We start from the raw sequence: 7,032 nt of genomic DNA on the forward strand, positions 1-7,032 counted from the left end.
GAGCGTTGACTGTTGATTCAGAGTTAAACTCTCAGTTCTGCCTCAAACAGAAACAAACTGAAAACAAACTCCTCCTGTCAATCAGTGTGTAGCCCCGCCCTAAAGCATCCCCTGCTTTATGGTCTGTTTGACTCTAAATGGAGCATCATTTACTAAATGAACATCATGCTGTATTGAAGAAGACTTGAAACTAGAGATTGAGACCATAAACTCATGTTTACAATGTTTACTGAGGGAATAAATCAAGAGAGAAGTAGAGTCATTTTCTCATAGACTTCTATACAACCAGAGGAGTCGCCCCCTGGTGGACAGCAGAGAGAATGCAGCTTTAAGACATGAAGCTCTGACTTCACTCTTCATCTGGTAACAACAACATGAACTCTCAACCTTTAGCTGGTGGATAAAACCTCTCAGTCTTGACAGCCAGCATATGTTTATCATATTTAACAGATGTTCCTGTTCTGGTGACTTTAGTAGTAGATCATTTCAAAATGAATGAATGAGACACGGAGAAGCTGCAAACTTCTTTCTTTGCTGATGAAACTGAAGATGTTAAAATAAACTGATAGAACGCTGCGTTACTCAGCAGTAACAGCAGATATGATATGATATGATGATCATAAAGTCACAGACAACATGAGTTTCTCCACTGTGGATTAATAAAGCTCTCTGATCTGATCTGATGTAAGTCTTAAAACTCTCCTCTCTTCAAACAAACAAACATTTGACAGCTGTCTGTTTGCTCCTAGATGTCATGACAACGAGCCTTTCAGCTTATTTTCAAAGTCATAAGTAAATAATTTCCTGTTGTTCTGGACAACAACCTCCAAAGTTATATGACAATAACTATTTTAGTATTGACATCAAACCTTTTCTCAGGTCTTTAAACCGACTTCACAGAAACCTCCCTCTTGAGTTTAGCGGCACACAGAATAGGAAATGAGCTGAAACACATGAAGTAAGAGGACGCAGGTTCAATCCCCTCCTACCGAAGGGACCCTGAGCCAGAGTCCAGATCTTCACTAACACTCTTAAACCATAAACACTGAAGAATTCAATAATCCAGAATTAATAAACTCACCTGACTGGATGAAGAGCCGGTTACTCCCAACTGTCACCGAACCGCCTCATGTCCAACACTGAGTGTGTGTGTGAGTGTGTGTGTGTGTGTGTGTGTGTGTGTGTGTGTGTGTGTGTGTGTGTGTGTGTGTGTGTGTGTGTGTGTGTGTGTGTGTGTGTGTGTGTGTGTGTGTGTGTGTGTGTGTCGGTGGGTTTGGCAGCTGTCTGCTCTGTCCTGATAGCGTTCAGAGTTGCAGCAGCTTTCATGAGGACGTCAGAGAGAAACCCAACGAGTTTTCCTCTCTCTCTCTCTCTCTCTCTCTCTCTCTCTCTCTTTCTCTTTATTTTCCAGCTCTGCCTCTCCTCTCTCTCATAACTCCTTCCTCCTCCTCTCAGCTTCCTCTCCACTCCCTTTCTCCGTCCCCCTCCTCCTCTTTCAGTCTGTTTCTTTAAGTTAACTTCAGCCTCCGTTCCTCCTTCTTCGTTCCTCCTGCTGCTCCTCTTGTTTTCTGTCTTGATTTGTCAGCACTTGTTGGAGTCATTATCTCTTTCTCCTCATGCGTCTCCTCCTTCACCATCAGCTCCTCCTTTCTTCCCACTCCTCTTCTCTCAGTCATCTGTCATTTTGCTTCTTTCCTTCCATAACTCTGGTTCTCTGATAGATCTTCTCTCTTTGTGTTTCTCTGTCCTTCCTTCGTCCTCCAGTCTTCTTTAACTCGTTCTCTTCTCTGAGCTCTCTCTCTCTGTTTTTCTTCTTCTGTGTTTCAGTAGATGTAAATGTTTCAGAAGCGTTCCCCTCCCCCCCGCTCTGCTGGCTGAGTATCATGTTTGGCTTTAAGCTCCAGCTCAGACCACATACATCACCAACGCTGCTGCTTCATGTCCTGATGAGGCTCATGTCTTTGTCAAAGTAAACTCACTGAAATAAACTCGTCACGTCTTCTTTATGTTGGGAGACGTTTCTGAGCAGAAAAGAAACCTTTAGACACAGTGAATATAAGATAAGATATAATCTATGTACAAACACAGGACTTTCACCCAGGAGGTCGGTGTTTGTGTCCCGCGGGAATCTAAATGTAATCGTTGACTTTTTCTAAACCGACCCATCAATCATGTGAGTCGTTAGTGTCGATAGTCACGTGACTCGTAGTCACTCTGGAGTGACATAAGTTGCTAATCAGTCCAGTTAATGTCAACCAAGTTATTCTCCTAAACTTAACAAAAGGTTCTGTTGCCTAAAGCTAATTTCCTGTGGAGACAGAAGTTTATTTTGAAAGGACACTATGCATGTAACAAGTGTATGATGACACGCCGTCCTGATACCTTCAAACCTAGAGCGCCGATCTCAGATGCCGTTATGGAGCAATGACCAATCGGTAGTTACTGACATGTTGGGAGTGAGAATGTGATGAACTTTACAAAAACCTCACAATATGTTGTTTACCAGCAGAGAGCTGCAGGGATGATGTCATTCTTAAGTCCAACAAGAAGTCATCACTGGTTCCCTCTGCAAACAGACAATCACATTCTTCCATTGCAATTTGAATTATTACAGAAAAGAATCTCTGCATCAAACAGACGCTAATGAAAGGAGGACGAGTGTTCTAGTGAGGACGTCAAGGCTTCTCATTTAGACACATGTTCGTAAGCTTTTATTGCAGACAGGAAGGAGTCAATGTGGGAGAGCGGGGGGTTGTGGGAGGGTTTTGGTGCTGAAGGTAAATGTGGGTGTCGTCTGCATAGCAGTGGAAGTCCAGGGGTTCATCCCAAGTCTCTTCAATCGCCTCCTCGATTCCCTCACTTGCGTCGTTTCCTTGCGTCTTAGTCCCGCCCACCAGGGATGCATGGAGAGACGCAAGGAAACCAGGCGAGGAGAGAGGAGACGAGGAGATGTGTTTTAAGAGACATGAGACCTCCTTTCCTCTGAAGCGTCACGTGAAGCGACGTCTGTTTCTGATGACGACACCGCTGAACACAGCTGATCAGCTGTCAGTCGGCTTTAACAGCTGGAGAGAGTTTTGATTTTATGTCTGCACACATGATCACTGTACTAATATTAATAATGACACATTACATTACATTACATTACATTACAGTCATTTAGCAGACAAAGTAATCATCACTCTCCTCTTCTCTCTCTCCTCTTCTCTCCCTCCTTCTTTATGTATTAATCTCCTATTTATGCACATTACTGATTTTGCTTCTTCCCCGGAGTTCTTGTGCTTTCTCGCCTCGCAGGTTCCCAGGAATCGGGGTTATATTTGGACTGTCATCGTGCCACCTACTGAGGCCCTGCTGACACCCACTACTACTACCACTATCATTATTAGTCACATTACTATTATTATTGCCTGTACTATTACGCTTATTGACTTGCTTGTACCCTGGAGTCTTTGTGCTTTCTCGCTTCGCAGGCTTCTATAAATCGTGGCTGTACCTGGACCGTGGTCGTGCATCCTGCTACGGCCCTGCTGACACCGACTGCTACCACCATTATTATTACTAGTCACATTACTATTACTATTACCTGTACCATTAAGCATTTTAGCTTTACTTCCACCCTGAAGCCCTTTTGCTTTCTCGTTCTGCAGGTTTCCATGAATCGTTGTGGTACCTGGACCGTAGTCGTGCCTCCTGCTGTGAGCCGACTGACACCCACTGCTACTTCCATTATTATTATTAATCACATTACTATCCCTATTTTCATAACTATAATTCTACTGTAATAATTGCTGCTGTTATTATGAGTAGTCTTATTATATGAATCATTTATGTCATATACATTGAATGTGTTGTATCTCTGTTATGCTGTTCATTCTGGTCACATGACATCTATTGCATTCTGTCCATCCTGGGAGAAGGATCCCTCCTCTGTCGTTCTCCCAGAGGTTTCTTCCTTTTTTCTCCCTGTTAAAGGGGTTTTTAGGGGAGTTTTTCCTGTGAATGTGAGGGAAGGACAGAGGATGTGAGGGTGTAAGGACAGAGGATGTGAGGGTCTAAGGACAGAGGATGTGAGGGTCTAAGGACAGAGGACAGAGGATGTGAGGGTGTAAGGACAGAGGATGTGAGGGTGTAAGGACAGAGGATGTGAGGGTGTAACAGGAGGAAGGATGTGAGGGTGTAAGGACAGAGGATGTGAGGGTGTAAGAGGGACAGAGGATGTGAGGGTAAGGACAGAGAGGATGAGGGTGTAAGGACAGAGGATGTGAGGGTCTAAGGACAGAGGATGTGAGGGTGTAAGGACAGAGGATGTGAGGGTGTAAGGACAGAGGATGTGAGGGTGTAAGGACAGAGGATGTGAGGGTGTAAGGACAGAGGATGTGAGGGTGTAAGGACAGAGGATGTGAGGGTGTAAGGACAGAGGATGTGAGGGTGTAAGGACAGAGGATGTGAGGGTGTAAGGACAGAGGATGTGAGGGTGTAAGGACAGAGGATGTGAGGGTGTAAGGACAGAGGATGTCTCATGTGTACAGATTGTAAAGCCCTCTGAGGCAAATTTGTAATTTGTGATTCTGGGCTATACAAAATAAACTGAATTGAATTGAATCACTGCCGAGTATAAATGTATTTCTCTCTGCAGCCTGTTACCTGTTTAACAAACTGAACTGTGTATTCATACTGTGTTCTTAGTATTTATACTGTGTTCTTAGTATTTATACTGTGTTCTGTGTATTTATACTGTGTTCTGTGTATTTATACTGTGTTCTGTGTATTTATACTGTATTCTGTGTCCTGCTCATAAGGACCGATTTCTACCGGCGGAATGCGTTTGTCTTATTTATGAATTATTAACGTCTGTATGTCTTTAAATGGTTTGATTATGGTTTCTCCTAAAGACTGGAATTAATTTATTAGGCTCAATGTTTCGGGGTAAATTGGAATTACATAACTCATCAACCAACACTCAGGAATGATCAGCCTCATATGAATGAATGGAAATGAAGATAAATGATGTAAAAGTGTTTCTACTGACAGACAGACAGACTCTCCAACTCTCTAACTCTCTTTAACTCTCTCTAACTCTCTTTAACTCTTTCTAACTTTAATGCATTCAGCCTGTGATCTGTCATCACTCTGGTATTAAATGATGAGTTACATCAGATCAGTACGATCGGCTGCAGCGTCCAATCAGATAACAGATGAACGATAAGGGGGCGTGTCGGCCCTCACAACACTTCCTGAAAGGAAGCTCTCGTGCATCCTCGCTCATGTCTCCTCGGAGATCCTTCCTCGCTCCTCGCTCCTCGCTCCTCGGTGCTGTAATAAGAGCTTTGGGACGGCCGTGTCAATATGGCGGCGCAGAACGACTTCCGGTTCAAGCGAGGAGCAAGGAGACGACAAATAAGAGACTTGGGATGTACCCCAGGTTGAAATGGCGGATATTCTTACAGAGAGGAAGGATGTAGATGATGAAGAAACCGGAGTCAGATTCCTTGTATGCTTATGCATACATGGCCAATAAAGCTGATTCTGATGAAGAGGAGTGGGCCCAGTACAGAACCCTGGGGGACACCTTGTGTGAGTGTGGATGAGAAGAGGAGTGAACTATGAAGTTAGATGTTAGTTACCACCCAGAAGATTTTACTGTTTAACTGAATGTAGCTGAAATATGCTATTTCTTTGCCCATGCCACATTACCACAACGCCGCAGGTTCGATTCCAGTCTCTGTCTCCACGCTGTAAAATCAAGGAAAGGATGTCGAAAAGAATCTAAAAGAAAAAAGACATCAGACAGAAGAGCTGGAGCTTACGAGTTGTTAAAAAGCAGCTCCGCTCAGAAACGTTCTCACGCTGCCGTGAGAGAACCTCGTAACACTGAACACTGACTGAAGTCAACGAACTCACTTCATCTCAAAGTCGTCATGTTTGTGAAACTCATCAGAGAAACTGATGTGGGACGCCGACACCAGTTTAAGACTCATGTGGGACAGCATGAGTCAAGGTTTTATGGTTCTTTTGTTGGTGTTTGCTGTTTGTTTGTAACAAGAAAGATATCCAAAATATCTGGAGAAACTTCAGTGGAATCTGATGTTAAGTTTTAGGACCGAGATGAAGCGATTAGCTTGTGGTTTGAATTTATTCAGAGGACTTGTTGCTAGAGAGAGAATCGTCTCCAGTTGTTCATGGACGAACTCGGAGAACAGTTAAATGTAGTTTGTCCGTCTCTTCATATAAATACAATATACAGCATGGCCTAAAGTATGTGGACACCTAAACAAAGTATGTGGGTGGAGAACTTTAACAAATGTGACGATGAACCGTAGACTTTAATCTGCTGCTATAACTCTTCTGACTTCAGTCTTGAGTTGTTCTTTGTGTTCTTCACTCTGTTATCATCAGAGTCTTCCTCATAATGTTGACTAACACATAAGTGTCTGCAGTATTTACAGGAACAATGAATTACACTTAAATGTGTGGAATGTTGATGCAGATCAGATTCAGAGGATCATAAAATCTGTGTGTATGTTTACGTTCTGAGAGTAATATTCTATAGGTATTTGTTCATATTAATTCATATGTTTGATTTAAATACATAAATGTCGAGGTGGTAGCTGTTATTTCACAGCATGTTTATTACTTGACTCCCCTGAATGGACTTTGGACATCTTTAATGTTGGACACGTCAGAATGTCCACTGTGAGAAACGTCCAAACACAGTCCTTTCATTATGAAGTTTGTGACTGAGGGACAATTTTAATAATTTACATTTACTGTAATTTAGTGAATCAAGTTTCCTTGTTACTGATCCAATTAATTTAACAGAACTTTCATTTTTTAATCCTGATCACTGAATTGATTGTTTTATCTGATATTGTTTTCACATTAACTTCTGCAGATAAATTACATTTAAAAAGTCTGATTGAGATCTGAGTTTTCTTATTAGTGTTCAGGACTTCAGTCTCCACTGGGAAGGAAGAAATATATGAGAAAGATATTCATACCACAGAAATAAAAATCTTAAAATGTAACTTT

General features: G+C 42.3%; 1 protein-coding gene across 1 annotated transcript in view; it reads right to left on the bottom strand.

Annotated features, from left to right (window-relative positions):
* ripor3 (RIPOR family member 3) overlaps positions 1-1,363 on the bottom strand; it is a 34,859-nt gene extending 33,496 nt beyond the window's left edge. Inside the window, exon 1 of the mRNA XM_054617565.1 lies at positions 1,082-1,363. The gene's annotated coding sequence lies outside the window, so the exon portion shown is untranslated. The remainder of the gene's footprint in view (positions 1-1,081) is intronic.
* Positions 1,364-7,032: the final 5,669 nt, after the last annotated feature.

Source organism: Anoplopoma fimbria, chromosome 17, assembly GCF_027596085.1.
Source record: "Anoplopoma fimbria isolate UVic2021 breed Golden Eagle Sablefish chromosome 17, Afim_UVic_2022, whole genome shotgun sequence".
NCBI lineage: Eukaryota > Metazoa > Chordata > Actinopteri > Perciformes > Anoplopomatidae > Anoplopoma > Anoplopoma fimbria.